We start from the raw sequence: 21,696 nt of genomic DNA on the forward strand, positions 1-21,696 counted from the left end.
AATGTAAAAAAACATTTAGAAAACGCCCACACTGTCATATCACATGCATCCTTAAAATATTATTTGGCTTTAAAGCTGCTGTCAACCTCTTTACTACACTCTGCAACAGCAGTTTAAACACCTTCGGTTTGTAGAAAGGATGCCTGAGTGTCTCAACGACGATCGTTTATTACCACCGAGCGTGGTGAATATGATTATGCTGGACGATTTGATGACTGAGGGGGCTCAGAATGCCGAACTAGAAAAAGCGTTTACTCAATATTCCCATCACCACAATCTGGGCATAGGTTATATCATGCAAAACTTATTTAACAAGGGGAAGAGTAACAGATTGATAACACTAAACACAAGCTATATAGTTTTATTTAAACCCCCCCCGGGATAAACAGCAACAAGCCGTGATAGCCCGCCAGATGTATCCTACCAAAGCACATTTTTTCATGGAAGCTTTTGAAGACGCGACCAGTAAACCCTACGGATATCTCCGGTTTGATTTAAAAACAAAAATTCTAGAGGATTATAGATTAAACAATCTATTTCCGCCCGTATTACCTGCTGTTTATATCCCAAGAAAGACATCTAAAAAACAACATTAAGCGCAATATTGCGCTTTCACCATGTCGACACACATACAAAGAAACATTGCACTGTTGAAGGCCATTCTAGTCGCTTCCTCCAACTATCTGGTGGCCGCTATTGCAGAGATTGCTCAGAACACTTTAAAGGGACATGTCCCCCTAACACACCGTCAAATAAGTGTATTGAAAAAGAAGGTCATCAAGAAACTGTGCAATAAGCAAATATTGCTAAGGGCTAAAAGAAAAGTGGTCTCGCAGGACGGTTGGTTCATATGATCGCTCATAGGCATAGCCCTACCGCTAATCACTAGCTTGCTTGGGGGCCAATAATGGAACACACCCATAACAATGTATCTCGTGGACAAGCGTCAGTTAGAAAACATGACGACTCCCACAGCTCTGCCGGATTGGGATATACAAAAAGTTGCTAGCATGCATATTGACTTGAGAATGAAGTATGCTTTGAACAGATCTGATTTATCGTTGCATGATAAAGCGGCAGTGTATTTGAATAATCTGCACAAATACCTAAACCATACCCGACACGGCGATGCAGAGAAAAACAAATTAACTTTATACATGCCACCCAAAGAACTAGCGGTGCGAGGGAACTGTTGGAGACTGATACAGTTGTGGCTGATGTGTTAAACACGCTTACCCAATGCTCCAAACCTAGCGGGGAACTAGTGCTACATAAGGTGAAGCTTGCAAAGAATGTGGTCGCGTGGACTGATAGGGGAGAGTTTGTTTATAAAGGCAGGGTTTTAAGGGGCTCGAACTTGCATGATCTAGTACAAAGTTTTACAAACCGACACCCTACTTCTACAATAAATGCCCCCATCGGATGAAACGAGTTTATGCAGGCGGTGGCTGATTTAAATATAACGACTTTTGTTGTGGGTAATGTCGGCCAATGCCGCCTTCTCAAGCGGCTAAAAGCCGGGGCTCTCGCAACTCCTCACCAAAAACATAGCCCATTAAGCACACCCATCAGCAGCCCCCGCTCACCCAGCCATGAAAGGGGGTGGAAAACCAGTTGGTTTATGGATTCTTTAGCCACCTCCGGCATGCGTGACTCTGAAACGTCTAGACCTTGACAGGGCCGTGACAGGCCTACATGGTTATCAGAGTAATAAGGTGGCCCTTTTTTGAATGTGTAAGATTCTTCGCTGCTATATTCTGCTATAACATTTTTCCTTCAGTATTAAATATGTCTTTTTATTAATAAATGTTTTCATGACTGGTTGTTTATTATGTTATATCATCTAGTATGTATAATAAAATGCGCTGCATGGTTTAAAAAAAAGCTATTTTATTGACAAATGTATCAGTGTATAGACGATACACATTTGCATTTTTGACACACTAAACATTTAGCGACATCTATGCACGTTGTGTAGCGTCATATTAACAAATTTCGTCACCATTTGATTGTTTTGCATGGGGATGCTCGAATACATTTTCAAAACAGTGGACAGCGCTCTCCATTGCGACATTTGAGTGAAGAATATACAGTGTTGACTGCAGGTCATGGCTTTAGAGTCTTGAACCGGTGGAGTAATATAGCATAAATAATTTGCGATGCTTCGTACAAGGTCTGTTAAAACTCTGGCATATATGGGGTGGTGCGGGAAGCACCCCAAAACTGTCAAACACTGTTAACACATCCCCCTACAGCCACAGAGCAATCCAGTGTGTTCCACCCTGGTCCTGAGGGTCATTGTTCACCACCAGGCTTACAGGACAATTTCTGGGTAGACGGATGGGGCATGTATCGCTAGCATACACACTGTGAAATGTTTTTCGTGCGGGTCTATGCTTGCACAGAAATCCTCTTATCTGTAGAGTTTCCATTAAATATCAAAAAGTATGTTTCTCTGCACGTTCATCTCAAGAATGCTATCAAAAACGTTCCAAACTTGCAGCGAATGTGTGGCAGTTAGGTTCCTTTCAAACTTTGTCTCAGCGTGAAGGTTTCCGGTCCTCACGAGGTTGAAATGCCCCGCTGACACGTTATTGGGTCTTAGATCAAAGGCCAGTAGTGTATAGCCGAGAGCATATTTATTGCGTGTAAATGAAACCAGCATATTGTGCTTGTGTTTCACTGTGACAGCCACCACCTCCATGTATTCTTTGATTATGTTCTGAAGTCCTAAATTGGGGGTATTCGCTTTGGCGGGGATCGAAACACTGTCCTTGTGCAGTGCAGCATAGTTCATTTTACATTGGTTGAACTCAAATGGGTTCTTATCATATGCCCCATTGAGGGACATTGTTTCAACAATCCCCATCATGATTATTTTAGGGAGCTGCCCTAGAAACAGGTTGTCTTGACTGGTACGGCGGCAACCGGTCGGAATGCTGAAGACTTTTAGAGCAACTCTCTCAACGGGGTATTTCATGTTAGATATCTGGAGGGCCTCTGTATGCGCCAGTCTAACCGTCAGTGAGATGCTGACATGCTTAACGAATAAACTGGCCGATACAATGACTAGTTTGTATTGCTTGGCATCTGTGCTCATGAGGCAGAAAGCATCCGTGTTTCTGGATAGTTTCAATTTAAGATCAACGCTGTTAATCATTAGTTTATCCTGAAAGAATAGATGGCGTTTAGGCGGCCTAGTCAATCAAATACTCTGTTGGTCCTGGCATGATAGGCTCTTTTCACAAATCCCTTGTTATCACCATCCAGAGTGGTCGAAATGCTCTGCGTTATCGTGGTAAAAGAGACCGGCCGATTGCTGTTTGTCCATGACATCACTGCTATAATTTAACAGGTTCTGTATATAGGCCCGGTAGACATACATGTTATCACTCTGCGTTATAAGTCAGTCGCTGAGCATCACGTCCACCTGATTGAACATGCTGGCTATCGGGTAAGCGATTGTGTCTGCTCGCACTGTATCAGCAGTGTTGGTTCCATCAGCCTTTCTTATTTTATATGTTAGATGTAGCAGCGTATCATTCAAATCCAGATACATATCTGTCAAACCTGATGCAAACAACTCTATGGGGGTAGCAGTGATAGAGCCACCAGCAGCGAGACCTCGATAAAGAAACGGTTGTCGATGCTGGTTTGGGTTGGGGCACGGTAAAGAGTTCGAGCTCCAATTTTAGACACTCCCCGATGCTCTGTGTAGAAAGGCCATTGTTCTTTAGAAGATATTGCCACCCTTGTGTCTTTTAGGAATAACACGTTTCTTATTCCTATGCATTGGTGCGCAGCAGGGCTTTGTTCTGTTTTTCCTGTTGGGTCTTGGTGGACCGTGCAACGTGGATGACCACCTGTTCCTCTTAACGCTTCTATGTGATTTATAAATGAACCCCCACGTCCTGACCCTCCTTTTTCTGTCTGGCTAGCCACTCAGCAATCGCCACTGTCACGCTTTCCACAACGTCTTTTGCAATATTGCCTCCCTCAGTTTTCATGTGCGGTTTAACTAATTCAAAGCCGAACCATAGAAAGACTTTTAAAGATACCACTGAGCCCCAGCCCATACTTGACGGGGGCTCCGCTAAAATACAGTTGATCACCGTAACCGGCTTGGTTCATGTAATATTCCATGCAAGCCCTTGGGTCTCCATAGTTCTTCACCACCGCCATTATAGCACTGCTTTTATTAGTCCTTTAGCTGGAGAGGTTTGAAGTGCCATTGCAGCCAGATATTTCCGTATTTAAATGATACAAACTGCGCCTGATCGTCTCTTATCTGTATGTTGCAGGTATCAAAGTGGGTTTTACACACAATATCGTTGTTGTTTCCTTTAATCTCTGTGATTCTAAGCAGCAGGGTGTAGCTGTCCCCCACCCTTTGATACTCCATGATGTCGCTACAAAGCAATAAGCTATAACAAAAAACATTAATATTGGTGCAGGTTTTGTCCCATGGTTCTTTTCTTCCAATGTGTTGGCAAAGTTCCCAATATGCTGCGCAGTCTCCTTGTGTTTGAAAACCTAACAGATGGGTCTGGGCCCTGTAGAAAACATTCTGCTGGTGCGGTCCTAGATATAGCGCTCTGTCCTCAAACTCGGGTATGCATGCTCTGCCTTGTTGATGACTCTGACAAGTTCCTGTATATTTGGATAATGTCCCTCAGGAAATCCTCCTGGCCAAAGCCTCGGAAAGTTTGTTTGTTTTATGATAAACATACCTTGCCCCGGGACTAACGTGTCCCATGATCAGCCATACTGAACCTCAGTGAGCGGAACCTTCCATTGACCCTCCAGATTTACGGGTTTGACCAGCTTCATGGTAAAGTTGGATATTTTATTCAATGGAAATATCTCGGCTGAAGCGTTGCTGGGAAGCATGATATAAAAAGATGCAGACTCCAGCTACACACCTGTGGTCTCTCGGTATCCGGCAGGTACCCAACTGTTGAATTTGTCAGGCCATTCCAGCTATTTTAACAACCTTTACATTTTATGGTTTTTTGATTCTATAAATGCACTGCTGGTTTTTACTGACTTTCTGGATCTCATCCTTATAAAAAACACCCTGACCACCCTCCCCCGAATAATCATTTAATCTATATATATAGAAACACCCTCCCTTTGAACCACGCCATCTATAATAAAGATCTCGTTGCTGTAATTCTGCTCATACTCCTTTTTGAAGACAGCCTTGTGTTTCGAGATCCGCACATGATACCCCTTTTTATGGGGTATATCTTGTGTTTTTTTTAAAAGTCTTTCACCGTACAGTTTTTTCCAGATAGTTAGGGAATTCTGCAGTGTTACACCTACCAGTATGGTTTTAATAGATCTATTATGTGTGTTGTTATACACATTTATAAATGCGGGTAGCATCTCCACATACCTGCAGGTGTTTTTAGCTGTAAAAAAGCAGCAGTCGTGTTTTAAAGGTGTGTATACAACGTTCTACAATAGAGGCTTTAACTTCTGCATGGGTTACAAAGCGGTGTACACTGTGCTGCTTCAGAAGATTTTGCAGCAGTTTATTTAAAAACTCTTTACCGGCAGCTGTCTGTAGTTTAGCAGGGCCTTTTCCATTGTTAAATATGTGCTTTAAAGCTGCCGCTACGCTGAGCGCTGTCTTGTTCTTCAAAGCCTCAGCATTGGCGTATTTTGATAGAACATCGATGACGGCTAGAATATAGAGGAAACCATTGTTGTCTTCACGGAGCTGGCTCAAATTCATAATATCTGCCTGCCATTGTTGATTGACGTCATACACCACAGTCATTCGGCATTTAAAACGTTTCTGGGCCGGCTTATGCAATGCGTAGGCCTCCTCCCCTGAAAATCACGTCTTAACAGCCCCTGTGACACCTTCTCACCATCGGCTTGCCTTTTATGATACATGCTGTCAACCCCGCCATAACTGCCGACACCTCCTTCATCATAATATATTTTTGACAGCTTCAGGCCAGACATGTCTCCCCATAACAACGCAACATAATGACACAGTCAGTATTTATAAACAACAGTTTTTATTTGCATTTAAAAAACAAAATATACTCACATTAAAATAATACCTGCAAATACTGCACAACCACATTGTATGCCACTGCTTCGTTAAGCGTTCATGTTATACTGCATTTATATATATTTTATCCACACCCAGTTGGGAACTGTTTTTTCAATGATGTTTCTAGCACCTATCGGACCCATGCGACTAAACTGCTTAATTTCCAAAAGCGGGTTATTCGCTGATTCTATAGCCTATAATGTTTAGGATATGCATCGCTCAGTCCCCTCTCCGATCCTTATCTGTGTCAGCGGTTGTGTCAGTCGCAACAAGTCTATAATGCGTTTTGGGCTCAACACAAAACATATTTTACGTAGTGAAGTATCCACTAAGCTTTTTCCAAACACTCGTGAGCATCCCGCTGTGGATCATTCATTTTATGTCCGTAGCACCATCTGTAAAAGTGTTGTTTTAAACACGCCCCTGTTATGATAGCCATAATCCCCTGGGTGGCACGAATATCAGCAGGAAGAGGGGTCTGCGTGTCCATGTCGATCTTCATTAGCACAATATAATCCTTGCACAGATTGATATCCGCCGAGCTTTCAATTTGTTTTGAACAACAAATGCATTGAATAGTGGCATTGTCGTTAAGGCTGTCGGTCTCCAGCAGTGATAGACATGCCTTAAACAGGGTACTTTCAAAAGACCCTGGGGTTTCAAACCGGCTTTAACAGCAAGCGCAATAAATATTAATAGCCTCTGCCATAGTCTGGTTTGCCCTAACCTTGCACACTTGGCCCGGTTTTTCATCAGGGTTCCAGGGGCCGAAAGAGGACTCCGTCATCATCGCCGCGCCCACCAACATCACCGTAGCTTTGCAGTCCTCATCTTCACGGTTTGCGTTGACTGCAAATGATTGCTCCAAAACAGCCTCGTCATTGTCCAGCAGCGATAGACATGCCTTAAACAGGCTACTTTCAAAAGACCCTGGGGTTTCAAACCAGCTGGAACACCAAGCGCAATAAATATTAATAGCCTCTGCCATAGTCTGGTTTGCCCTACCCCGCACACTTTGCCCTGATTTTCTTCATGGGCCGAAAGAGGTCTCCGTCATCATCCCCCGCGCCCACCGACATCACCATAGCTTTGCAGTCCTCATCGTCTCGGTTTGCGTCGACTGCAAATGATTGCTCCAAAACAGCCTCGTTATTGTCCCAAAACTCTTTGGGTTCATAGCCGGCCATTAGATCCTGAGCATCCGCCAGCCCTACGTACACCAGCAAATCCATGGGACTTCCTGGGGGTGTTCGCCCCTCGCCATAGCTATAGCTGTTCATAATAGCTGCTTCCCGAATAGTCCCTGAAAAATCTGTTTTTCCCGCCCATCACAGAGCGATATATATCCGGGTTGTCCGTCCCTCCCGGGGGTCACCATCATGGTTTTAAGCCAGCCCTTTCAGCCAAATGTTATATTAACATTATATAAAGTTTATAAAAAAGGTATTATTTTGATATCGAGAAATTCTGATGTCAAAAAAATGAATTGCGATGTAAAAATAACCGATAATAATTTGATAATTTAAAAATATCCGATATAAAAAACATTGGCTATAAGTGTTGTAAAATTAAATCAAATCCATATAAAATCATGTTGGCGATCCCCCTAGAATTAAATTCAAACTCTCTAAAACCCCTATCAAGCCATGACGTTATTTAGCGCGCCTAGATTTATATTCATAAAACTCTCAGCAATGTGTGATGTTACCCAATATGCCTAGTTTTATATTCCATCAAACTCTCGCACATGCAGCACCACCCACTCACGCGTCATCGCTGCATCACCAAACCCTAACAGCGCACACAACCAGGGGGAGTTCTCACATGTCAAAACTACTGTCTTCTTCCCACCCCCAGATTTGTATTTTGCACTCAATGTGGAAGTTTGGCAGAGCCTCTACGTGGCACACAGAACTTCATCTGGATCAAGTACAATTTCTGTCCAAGATTTCGGTATGAACAAATAAGCACATAACTTTCAAGTTAGTTCCTCAAACGCACATGAAAAACAAATGTCAACCATGTGCTGTATATTCCACACACCAAATTATCATGGGTGCTTCCATGAAAAGTATCAAAGTTAATGACCTACTAACCACCTTCCAAATACATAAACCTTAGTAGGTCATATTACACCACTTTTGTGTGTAGGTGTACTTCTAGAACAATCCACACTCTCAAGCCTCAACCACAAACACAATAATCAAATTACGAACTATCAAGTTTATTAATTGGTTGCAATGTTAACCTTTACAATATGAACATATCACCAAAAGTCCAATGCCCTTTGATGGTATGTTACATAATCTGCACAATAATCAACTCACACTTACAATACAATATGCAGACATATGAAGACAAATATCCATCTAATACTGTATTAAAAAATACTTGAGTTTACGATCTATAAAATACTTACTTTTAGTATTCAATAATATGTTAAACCTTAATGTTGGCATTCCCAATGTTCATAGATCTTAACTTTAAAAAACATACCCTGTACTGTATATACAGGAAAAGTAGTCAACATCTAAAGTATATCGTCTACAAGTAAGACATTTTAGGTTAGGCTGTAACGTAAACTTAAATGAATGTCTTGTTTATGATGGCTGGGACAAACAAAATTCGGCCAATTCACAAAAAGGTTACTACGAGGTTACTATGAGTAACTCTAGTTACTACTGCACCTTTTCTGAATGGGGTTGCACTGTCTGAGTGGATTGATACATTGAGGAGAACACTTACACATCTCTTGTACAATGTAAGAACAGTGTATCACCACAAGTAAAATGCAACCATCTGGCAGTGTCACAAAACCTAGGGGGGGGGATAACACTGACCTGCTGCTGCTCCTGCAAGAGCAAACAACAATAAGGACAGCAATTTTGCAAATAGGTAGCAAGCACCAAGACAAAAAACCAAAAAGCACAACTGGGACACATCCCATCATGAAGGTCCAAAGGGAGAAAAAGTGCCGGGCCTAACTACCTGACAAAATGAGAATGTAAGAAGGAGGAACCACAAGTCCTAGTAAGTATCACACATTGGAGAAAAACTCCAATCCAAATAGTACATTCAGTGGAAGTCCCGTAGAGTTGCAATTTCAAGGGAAGAGAAATCAAAAATTCCATAACAAATCCCAGTAGTCTCAAGGTGGAACTATGCCAGTCCCAGAAGGCCACAGGGAAGTAGGGAAATTTAAGGGTGAACTGAAAGTGGAAGGCAAAGAGGAGCACTTGCTCCAGGTCACGGTCTATTAATTTGCTATTATGTGGTGATGTGCTTCTGTTTGAAGACATCAGTTCTTACTGCCAAGCTGTGTCCTGGTAAATGTCCTCCTAAAACAGTGTGGCATGGAAGGGTGCTCAGTTATCAATTCTCACAATTGAAGAGGGTGCAAGGGGACAATACAGAGTTGTGCTACAGAGCCCTGATCACTGAAATGCTGATTTCTGACAATGAGTAAGTCAAGGGTAAGTTTGAGATACTTAAAGTAATATCTTTGTGATTTGACTCCAATGAAATCATTGTTTGGTAAGGTCAAGCCAGTCCTTCAACTCTTGTTAAGTGGGAATCAATGATCTACTGAATGCTATTTTACCACATACATGTTTCCATTGAATATTGAGGAATGGTAACATGTCCATGTCCTGGGAAATGCCACTAAGTGATATGAAATATAATGTATTTCTTTTGGTCCCAGAACGATAGGGCAGATGGACATGGAATGGGCTGTTTTGGAGCCAATCTCCACACGTAGCCTGTAAAGCATGTGTCCCTCACACCCCAGATCTTTTTTCCCAATGAAATCATTTTTCCTTCTTCTTTTAAAGAGAATCCACGCTTGAGTAGTCCCATTGCTCTTCTCCCTCCTTACCACTGCCTGCCCTCCCCAAGGCTGATTCTATGATGGCTGGGTCATGTCACCAAGAACTGCACATTTCCTACAGAAACCCAGGGCAGTCATGCCTGATCAGCCCTTCTGTTTGCCTGTCCACCTGGCATCCTAGCCAGACAGCCCTCTGGGATGAAACTTCCAGCAACACTCGGGTAATGAGAATCTCCAGCTGTGTTCTCTTTACAGTAACAACATAACTGCTCTGTATTCTAAACAAGTTTAACCAATAATGTGGCTACATTTTATTGCTCTAGACTGCGAGTACTTAATCAACAGCTTACCAACATCATTATGCTACATTTTCCAAATACTGAATCCACAGTATCACCATGTCCTGGCACCATGTTTATCGGGCATAATTGCATTGCACTACTCCATATAGTATTTTTCTTCCTGGGAGTTTTGCACTGCTCTTAGAAGTATTTTAAATCTAGGTATACTCTGACATACACACATTGAATTACTCCATACTGTGTTTCATGCCTGGATATTCTTAGACATTGACACATTGCAATGCCTAATATGGTGCTTTCTATCTAGGTGTGGTCAGGCATAAGCACATTCTATTTTCGTATACACTGTGTACTCTGTCAAGGTTTTCTAAAACATAGGTACATTGTACTGCTTTATATTGTATTTTTTCAATCAAGGTTTTGTCATACAAGTGCATTACAATTGAAGGTGTAAAGACTAAGTACATTGTACTCATCAATATGCCATTTTTTAATGCTCTACATAGGGTTCTCAACTTGCATATTCAGACTTAAGTGGACTGAACTGCCCTATATTGTGTGTTCTATCTAGGTGTGTCAGACATTGATGCAATCCACCACTCAATATTTTGTTTTCACACTAGGTGTTCTCACATGGAAGTGGATTGCACTGCTCTATGTAGAGTTTTCTGTCCAGGTGACACATGGGCGCATTGCACTACTCTAAATTGTGCACTCTTCTTGGGTTTTCTCAGTCGTGGACCCATTTCACTGCCCTATATTTGCATCACTTTGTTGGTGTTTTTATTTTTATTTATTTGTTGTAGTTTTACAGTCCTTTTAACAAAGTTCGGAACAAATCGTTATACAGTGGTGGTACAAAAACAAATTAAACAAATTTAAATGTTAGATAAGTACAAAAAATATACAATGTCAAACCAATATAAGCATAGTTAAGCAGGAAGGCTAAGGACAGAAACAAATGTTGTTTCAGTCGTATTTTAAACTATGTTAATGTAGTGGTAAAACAAACATGAAGAGGCAAAGCATTCCTTAATTTCCGTTGTAAGAGTTGAAATGAACTGAAGCGAGAAGGAGGACCCTAAACATGAAGAAGACACAAAGAAACAGAGTGTAATGAGCGAAAATCGTTGATGCAAGGCAATGAGATCAGCTAAGTAAGTAGGGGCAAGCCTGTGAATACATTTAAATACAATACATAGGAAATGAAACTCAAATTTGCACGGTACAGGCAGACAATGTTGTAAAGCCAAATAAGGTATGATATACAAATATAATTGAAACTAAATCAAATTGTTACCACTGAATGAAGAATACATTGAAGGAGAAGAAGAACATATCTAATAGCCCAACATCCAAAGAACAACAATGATTCAAATGAGATAGTAGCACACTGTTTCTGTAATACAAGTGGGTAGCAACACGCAATACCATATTCTTTGCCTGAGTGTTGTTACAATTTGGTGCAGACACTGATCCATAATATAGTTTCTATCTAGATGCTCTTGGACATAAAGGCATTACGTTGCTCCCTATTGTGTTTTATAATTAGGTATTCTCAGAAATAAGCCCTGTTAGAGATCCTTTTGTACTATAGTTTTAGTATCTAATGGTATTTTTGTGGTATAGTAGTATTTTTGATATAGTGGTATTTTTGGTCTAGTGGTGAGCCTAACTTCAGAATACCACCTGATAATTGTTCTTTTACCGGAATCACTAACGGTAATCAAACACTGGACTTAGTACACTCTGAACAATTAACTCATCCCCTCCTGTGGTATCTTATCTACAATCCCACCTTCTGCCCTTGTGGCTTGCATCCCAGAATACATTTACAATGCAAATGAAAGACAAAACAGTCCTTTAGAGCCTCTCAGAGTAAGACAATTTACAGTGATTAACTTTGTTTTGCTTTCCTTTTACTGCACTTTCTGCATCTCTCTGCATTCCAACCCAATAAAGCTGAGTACAGAATAAGTACAGAGGCTGGCACCTTTTCGAATTGTTATTCTTTATCAGAAGCTAGAAATATGCAAGTTACACAGAATGACAAGTACATCCACGTTGTAATTCAAACATAAGCAAAGTCTTTCCTGCAATGGGTTTCAAAACATTCTGTTTGTAATAATGCCCAGAGTTCTGCCAACATTGGCCATGAACTTTGCAAGAAAAATTGGCAGAGCACAGCTTCTGTCACTCGTAGAGTTTTATCGCAGCAAAACGTGAGAGAAAAAACATGAACACAGTTTTACATACTCGTTTAAAATGTCATGGTGCAGCACCTAAAAATTAAATGACATATTTACCCTACACTACCTAGTATCAAGCATTCACTTATCTGTACTCTCCTCAATTTGACTGAACTTACCCCAGTAATCTTTAATTATGTGTGTGTCTTGCACTTTTCGTGACCCCACTCTAGTTGTCGGACAGAAGAACTCTTATCTGGTCCACTCCCTTTTCGCCTGGTACGAACCCCCTTTAGACAGCAGCCAGCCTCTCTGTTCCTGAAGTCAGCCAGAGCAGAGAGTGAGTGACCCAGCACTTTCTGCTGCAAGCCCAGTTCTAAAACTTCATGTGTCATTCAAACCACCTCCCTTTGACAAACCAGCCCATTAGATAGCATGTTATTTCTATTCTGCCTTTGACCGAGATTCAAGCTGCAGCGCTGAAGGTAAATGTTACATTCATCCAGCGCTATTTCCTCCTCTATAAATGAACAAAGGAGCCAGTTTAAATAAATCATAAACCCTGCCACGTATTCACGGCAAAACATTTTATTCTACATTTTCTATATAAATGTTAACCTTGCACAGCTCAAATGCCTCTACATTTTATGAAATGGGCCACTTTATCTCAATGCACCAATGTTTTGCACTCATAAGCAATGGACTAAATTACATTGAATATTATCAAGGCAATAGGTTATTGGGTCCTGGAATGTTAGTAGGATTAATATGTTAATTTTATTTTTCATTGCATTTAGTCCATAACTGTGGTGTGGTGCAATGATAAAAATCTGTTGTGCAGGGACAAATTCAAATTAGCTAGCATGTGCTGTATGCGTTATAATACTAACATCTACTAGGCACAGCAAACCTTACTAAAATGTGGATGCTGAAATGTGGAGCTACCCTTGTTGAAATTCAGAATGGGGACCAGCATGTCCCTATTACATTTCTCTACAACCCACATCACTGCTCTTAATTGTGTTTTCTACCTGGATATTCTCAAACTTGAGCACATTGCACTGCTCCATATGCTGTGTTCTCAATCTAGGTGCTTCTCAATAAATAAGCAAAATACACTACTCTGTTATCTGATCTCGGCCTATATATTCCTTCAAACATGACCTGAAACCAGAAACCTACAAAGCTGAACCCTCTCTCAAAAGGTTCTTCATCACTGGGACCAAGGTGAAAACAAAGAACATCAAACAAACTTTTCTCACAAGCAATATGCAAAGAACATAACCTACTAACAACCTCCTGTTTCACCAACACTCACTCAACACATGCTCACCAACTCGCTAACACAAATGGCTTAAGTAAATCCTCAACACACACCAATATAGTCGCAACTCTACATCTCTCCAATCAGCTTGAAAACCAGTACCACTGGCTACAATACCAATATCCTCCACAGACTATCACACCCACACAGAAGCCAGTTGCTCTGGGTTCTACATGCACCAAAAGTAAAGCAAAACACGTTTTTACCCCATACCTCCTAACCAATCACTCCCTCCATTTTGTTTCAGATCCACAAGAGCACCTGGAAACCATGAAAATGGCAGCGTGCTTGGAACAAATGCCAATAATACAGCATAACATAAAATAGATTGTTGTCAAAATAGAGCAAGAGACTCAGTCCTGGAGCCCATTTTGAGGCAATGTTCTCCTTTCATAAGGAAATAATTAAAGTATACATGATAGGCCTCTATCACCTATGATGATTTACATTAACTGTTTGTCCATCAGCTGGTTAGAAAGAAAAGTCAAAAATAAGTCAGTATATGAATATTTTACATGCTTGGTAGTTTTCTTTTATTCATGTGTATACTTTATTTATTTTTTAAATCACTTTTGACAAAGCTTTGTACAGGGGCTTCAAAGCAGTACACTAAGTGAGTTAAGGTGGAAGTACAATATTGAGGGTGGAAAGCACTGCAAAGAATCAAGGAGGTGTTTTTTAAGGGATGGAAACAAAGACTGGACGTTGGGATAGAGTCCCGAGATGGTGAGAGTGATTCCCAAAAAAAGGAATGTAAAAGAGAAAAAGAGTGAAAGAGGGTGAAGACACAGGGGTACACAGTGGGCAAGACGTCGTATATTATAGCCTTTCACTTTGCATTCTGGGACTTTTGGGCCCATACTGATAATGGGAAAAAGGAAGCTAAAGGTCCCGGCTTGCAAAGTGAAAAGCACGGATTAGATCAAGATAGCACTCTTTACATGTGGACGAGGAGGTTAAAGACAAACATGGGAAGGAGAGTGGAGCTGGCCAACAGTGTGCAAACTCTCCCAAATGTGACCTTCACATTTTAAAGGGTCACAAGGTTCAACAGTATGGGGACCAGTGAAATTTAACAGATCACTTTTCTAGGTTCAATCTAACACACCTATAGCTCTACACTGCTCCTAAATAATCCGTGTGCATTTGGAAGGCAATGCTAAATGTGGATTTTTTGTTCAATAGGTGTTAGAACACTAAACCATTAGCTAAGAAACCCTGTCCCTACCACCTTGAGAGTTTATCTGCGTGTATCACCCTAAACTGTTGGCAAGGTAGTCTAGCATGCAATACTATGCTACCAGAATCTATAGAGGGTGAAGGGAATATACAATATTTCTCCTGATGACCTACTTTCCTTTTCTTGTTTTAGCTTATCTGACACGTATTCTCTGATGTGTCATGAGTAGGAATTAATGATTAACTCAAAGCTAAGAAATGCATTTAGAAAATGGATAACATGGGGGAGTCAGAACATTAAATTGTAAATACATGAATAACTTTGTACAATCTGAAATTAACTCTACCAACTGTTCATAGCACAAACAGCAGGGGTAATGTACCTGATTTATCTACAATAGCCTCATAGGATATTAGCAGCTGAATCCTAATAACGATGTCTTTCGGCATGCATATTTGTTCAGCGCACAGATTTAATAGTATTTTTCTGTTTTTTAAGTTTAAGCAATGTTTGAATTGCATGTAACATTGACACATTAACTGATTAAGGTAGGAAATTAAGCAACCTCCTTTGGGGAATGGCAAACACAATCTTCCTCACTTTCAACAGAGCCTATAAAGATGTTTATGTCTAGGCCAAGTGCTCACCAGTTGCTAGTGGTTTTCTATAGTGGAACGACTAGGGCTATGCCTGACCCCCACAAAATAATTGTGCCTAAAGAATTCAAAGAATGATATTGTAGTATTCACAAGATAACAAGTTGCTGTTACTTTAATGGCATTGTGATGTGGAACATTATTATCATAGTTAAACGATTGTGTCAGTTAGAGGTAGAAGCATCCATGGAGTAATAGAGCGGGTGAGGCGCTCAGAAAAAAGAAAGATACAATGGAGAGTGGTGACAGGAGGCAATAAGTGGCAAGGAACTCTTCAGGAACACCGACAGTTAAAAAGTTGTTAGATTTTACAAAGCATCTTACAGGGTGGATGTTAATTACGGTACTATGAGTATCTTCTGAGCCTGATTTACAAAAGCATTTTGCAATGGGAAAGCCCCTTTGAAAACTGTTTTGTAAATCAGGCATTCTGTGTTCTGCGGCAAAAAGGAGAAAAGGAGATTATATGAGTTATTCGCACCTGGGGAGGGTGTGCCAAGCAATCAGGTGGCTGGAACATCGGGCAAAAATACACAATCCCTGCTTTCTGTTTCAGCCACCCGAGGCCCTTCAAGGGGTGTCATTATTTTTCTTTTCTTTTTTTAACGTGGGGAGGAAACAGGGAGCCTCTCCCTGTTGCCTTCCCCGCCCCCCATCACCTGATTCCCTTCCGCCCACACCAAATAACCTGCGGAATTCCCTCATCTCCTCCCGTCTGGCTGCCATCATTGAAATAGTAAAGGGACTATGTCCCTTTTCGGATGTCAGCAGTCATATTGGAACATGTTTTCCATGGCCTTTGCCATCCTAAAAGGGAACTAGCCCCTTTTCCATGTCAATGCCGGTGGCCATTATGTAAACATGTTTTTGTTTTTTCTCTGTCTTGAGATGGGCATTGCGCATGAAAAAAAAAGAAATCTATCGCCACCACAGTAAATCCCAGGGTGCGAATAACCTTTACACCCCAGCTGGGGGCGGACATGGGCTTTGATGGCCTGCAGCCCATGCTGAGGCCCTTGCTTCGCTTGGGCGTACCAAAGCTCGGGCTGGCAGGCCGTTAAAGCCAATGTCCTCCCCCAGCCGGGGCTTGAAAGCTATGTTGTGGCTGAACGCTGCTGCAGCACATAAGGCACACTGCACAGTGTCTAATTCTAGTTACGGAAAAGGTGCATTTTGCGCTGCAGCGCATCCGCACTATTATTAGTACCAGATTCTACAATATATGTTCTTTGTTCAGATGTCTTGAAACATGTCACAGTTCAATACCATGTTCACATGTCATAATACATTTAATTAATTTGTGCCAACACGTGTTTCAACCAGACGGTCTTTATCAAGGACGGCATGATTGATTCATGAATATGTAACCAGTTGTCTTTTTCCTATTTAATCTTGTACAATATTGCTTGATAATTGTCTCAATGGATGGTTCAATACCAACTAAAGAGAAAGATCAAAAATGGAAATATAAGGATTAAAATTGGCAGTACATTTGGTAGTACTTTATAAGAGCACTCTGTATTATTAGTAATGGTAGTCTTAGATTGTAGGCGTTCTTGTGGTAAAGGTGCAGATTCAGCATTGCCAAGGGGGGTGCACCTATCAGTTATGAGAGTGATGGGAAAGGGGAAGAGGCATCCCTGTGGGGGCATGACTGACAGCTGAAAAGTGTAACATATGCACAATGTTCACAGGTGCAGCTGGCAAAGTATGTGGGGAAGAGTGGGGGCATCCTGGCCGGCACGCGAGGGACAGGGGTATGGGGTAGGGGCAATGGGTAGAAGTGGCAATACAGTATAATAGGAATGACATAACAGCCATTTTGGGGCATAAGCCGCAGGTAATTCAAAAACTTGTCTTTTCAAACTCACAGGCCATGTGTTTTGGACAGACAAGAGTTTCTCGAGCGCTCAGCCTAAGCAGTGTGCTAGAGAAATGTTGCAAGCTGCCTGTTCCCAGGAGTCCACAGTAGCTGGGAAATGTGTGCACCCAATACATTCGAGGTCAGAGAACCAGACACCTGGGTGTTCGATGGGGAATGAAGGGATCGAACTAATAAATACAGGCAAATAGGAGCTAAATCAAGGTGGGGTAAGCAGTTTCAAATCACCCCTTGGCAGATGAGCCTAGGAAGAAGATGGTGGGGCGAGACAGTGAGCTGGGAGGGGACCAATCAGAGATTCGGTGTCAGGGTGCAAGTGTTTAGTATCCTTGCCGATGTCAGCAGGGCACCTCATTGGTTGGATGCTGTGTGAATGTCTCTCCATTACCAAGCTCAGGTCATCTTGTGTGTCTCATGACAACTGGCCACTGGCAGGATAATGAAGTTCCAGCACAATCACGTAATGTAATGAATGTCATTCTGGGCCAGTGTGGGAAGGTTTGTGACCTTTGGGTGGTGTTGGGCAGCATGGGTACGGAGGCACTTCTCCAATCATGAACAAGTATTGTATGTTTAGCTATAGGGGACTGACGTAGTTCCACCTACAAGCTTTGTAGGATAATTTACTAATGGCTACAATTTCTGTTATGCTAATTATGTGAGGAACGGACACAAAGTTTGCCCGCAGTAGGCGGCATCGACAGCTCCCTTTATTTAGTTCTGTTTGATAGTGCTGTTTGAATTGTGCTCTCCCAGCTGCTTCTGGGCCTGTAATAAACTGTGTTACTTCCTGCTCGGTGTACAGTCCTTTTTGGATTACTTTGGTGTTCCAGTCAGTACTTGCGTTGGGAGGACCCCTGATACATTCATTTGCTGACCCTCATGATATCGCTTACCATTTGGTAGTACTTTCAAAAACTCTTAAATAACAATAGCAATCCAACCTCAAATTTAGGAAGAGATACATTCAATTGACTGCCTTTGTTCACAATCTGTATATACAAAGATACAAATAGTAACAAATATGATGTTTTAGTGAGATAATATCTCACAGGATATACTGCTGCTTCATTTTAAGAGCCTTTCAGTCTTACCCATATATATGGTTATTGTGATATCATCTTGGTCCTGATGCCTTTTGGTTATGTGCTGTTCAGTTATCCAAGTCTAGAGAAATGTGACAGGATCATAACACTATTCTTACTATTAACTATCCTGAATGAAATTAAAATTCTTTGTTTTAACCAACATTATGCCGAGTAGGCAAACTATTATGTAAAGACTATATTGTTTGAGGAGTTGCCTCAAAAGTATCTTTGCATGTTATTCAGCCTAGCCATGTTCCGTGTTATTTCTGGCTTTCCCTATGTTATGATGTCATTTTTTATAAGGTCTTGTGATGTCACTGCATATGCGTCTGACATCATCTATGTGTGTAAACATCACAACACGATAGAATGCGATATGGAATGTAACCATCCTATATATGTGTTGTAGGACTCATCCAGTAAGTGTATTTACGGTGGCTATATAGATCAATATAATTAAGTGTTGTGAATAATAACTATGTTTTCAAAATCACTTTCCACTGGTTATTTACACGTATTGTCATACCTGAATTTCTTTTTTTTAACCCATTTCCAATCATTTCCAATCATTTGTATACTGTGTTACAGCATCCCATTGCAACATCAATGTATTACAATTTGTTTTTGACCTGTTTTCATTCAGTTGTGTACTGTATTACAGCATTATATTCCAACATCAATTTGTTATTCATAAATTACCTCCTACATTGTTATGGAAACATATTAATGTCATATTGAACATCATTTTCTTGATCATTGGTCAACTCGAAACTCTCTGCAGGATTCATAAGAATGCACTCGTTTCATGTTCAGTCTTAAGTCCAGTTAATGTTGTTCTGAATTTGCAGATTTGTTTTGCCTCCTATTGTCTAAAAATGTGTCTGCAGGTAAATTACAGACAAAGCGAATGTGCGGGATTGGTGTGAAAAATCATCAGCAAAAAAAAGGCTTAAAGTCACTGTGTGTTTTTTTGCAGATTTTGTTTTCATTGCCTCAAATCACAGGTGTTTTCTTCAATTTCCATCACCTAAATGCAGGGAATTTTCCTCTTGTCAAGGATGACTCTAATACATATGCTAGTGGGATGTGGTTCCTGATATGGTATAGATATTGAAGGATCTGTAAACTAAAATATATGTCTGAGAATGCCCGACATGTTCTATTTGTAAAAGTCTGAAACATACCTGTGTTACATTTTTAGAGACATTTCTACACAATTTAGACGTCTTTAAAACAGAGCTGGGCTCGCGGTTTAGCCGGCAACCACATGTCTATAATTATTGCCATTCCAAAATTGTGGATAGAAATTGAAAAGTTGTTTAAATTAATTAGTATGTTTCTCAACTGTACTGAACTATGATATATTTTATATACATTTTCTATTTAATTGACTTTGTATGATTAATGTATTGCAACATGAAATAAGGTATTCATTTTTATTTTATGTTTGGTGTTTGCTGTATGAAAAGTTTAATGTAAACTGTAACACATTGATGAAAATAAAAATAATATTGTGTTATGGCACAAGACTTTCATCGTGCACCAAATCACCACAGAGTAGTCTCAGAGCACCTGGAAAGGAGGCGTATTGTATCCCCGCCTGGGATGACCAGACCCTAGTGTAAGGAGAGAGAAAGAGTGTAGGAAGATTAAAAGGGGACAGCGAAATGGTTGAAGATCTAGACAGACATTAGCAGGGATGATGTAGCTAAGAAGAGGTTTCTTTGTGAAAGTGCTTTTCTGACAAATGTGTCGCAATGAATCAGTGAGGCTTTGTTTGATCTTGGATAATTATGCCACGTTGAAGAACATGAACATGTATCAGGTTTCATTCATTGATATAAAAACTGCCATCGATATTGTTCCTAGAGCAAGACTGTACCAGACATTGACGAATTTGGGTACGCCATCTGGTATATTGAGAGCAGTTCAGTCCCTTTATACTACAAATGGGGAAGTAATCATGCACTCATTGGATGGCCAAACAACATGCAAAGTAAATATTGATTTTGGAGTTAGGCAAGGTTGCGTCCTTGTCCCCTGATTGTTTTGTTTATTCATGAATGTGGTTATTGACCTGCTGTTGGTCGAAGCTACTGATGCACCATCATTCACAAATGAGCGAATTACAATTATCTTAAAAGCGTCAAAAGAAGTCATATCTCATCCGGGAAGCCCCAGCTTACAATGGCTGGCGGCTATAAGAAGTGAGCTGACTATCATGGGGTGGGAAAGTTACTGGCTCTATCCTGAATTAATCCCAAGGAATTGTAGGATTCAATTGAAAAAGGCCTAGGAAATAAGGTGGGAAAATGAACCCGTGTGAAACTAGCAAATTCAACCAGTCTAGAATCATACGTGTCAAGAAAGGAACACCCCGGCTTCAAACAGTATTTAGATAGGATGCAGTCAAAAATTATGAGAGCATTATTCATGAAGTTGCATATTGGCATTCTGCCCCTTGCCAGTCTGAAGCACAAGTGGAACTCGAATACTACAGCAGACTGCCCATTCTGTCCAATATAGTTGAATGCAAAATGTACTTTATTCTTTTTCTGCCGGAATATATACACATCAGAAAGAAATACTTGATATTGCTTTTCAAACAGCTCTGCTTAACAAGTGTATTGGAGGCTCTCAATGTGTGCCTAGAGGGTGGGAACGAAGTAGTGATACATTGTATGGGGAATTATGTTTACCAGGCTTGGAGGAAGAGATCTAAGTATGTTACTTCTTTGAGGAAGGTCGTCTTAGCATTGGATGGTTAATCGATTGTAATTTATTGTTTGATGAATTTTAACAGTGCATTTTGCGCGCCATTGTTTTAAATCTGTATCATTACTCATGTCATTATCACTGATTGTATCTGTTTTAGTGCTGAATTTTGTATTGACTTTTCTGACCTGTCGGATCAAAATAAAGTTATATGAAATTAAATGAATCAGTTTGATGATGATGATGATGTGATAGTATGGGTGTGTGTGGGTCCACTGCGAGAACCATAGGTCTCAACTTGAGGAAGAAAGAGTAAATATGTTCTTGTGAAGCAATTGGTAGGGTGATTGGTAGTTTGAATGTAAAAGATTGTTGCAGCCTGTTGTGATGTCGTCACAGTGTACTTCTTTACAATATCTCTCTGTGGCTTATGGAAAGGGCTGGTGCCATGCTCTGATGAC

This window comes from Ambystoma mexicanum, chromosome 3p, assembly GCF_040938575.1.
Source record: "Ambystoma mexicanum isolate Mex_15411 chromosome 3p, UKY_AmexF1_1, whole genome shotgun sequence".
Classification (NCBI taxonomy): domain Eukaryota; kingdom Metazoa; phylum Chordata; class Amphibia; order Caudata; family Ambystomatidae; genus Ambystoma; species Ambystoma mexicanum.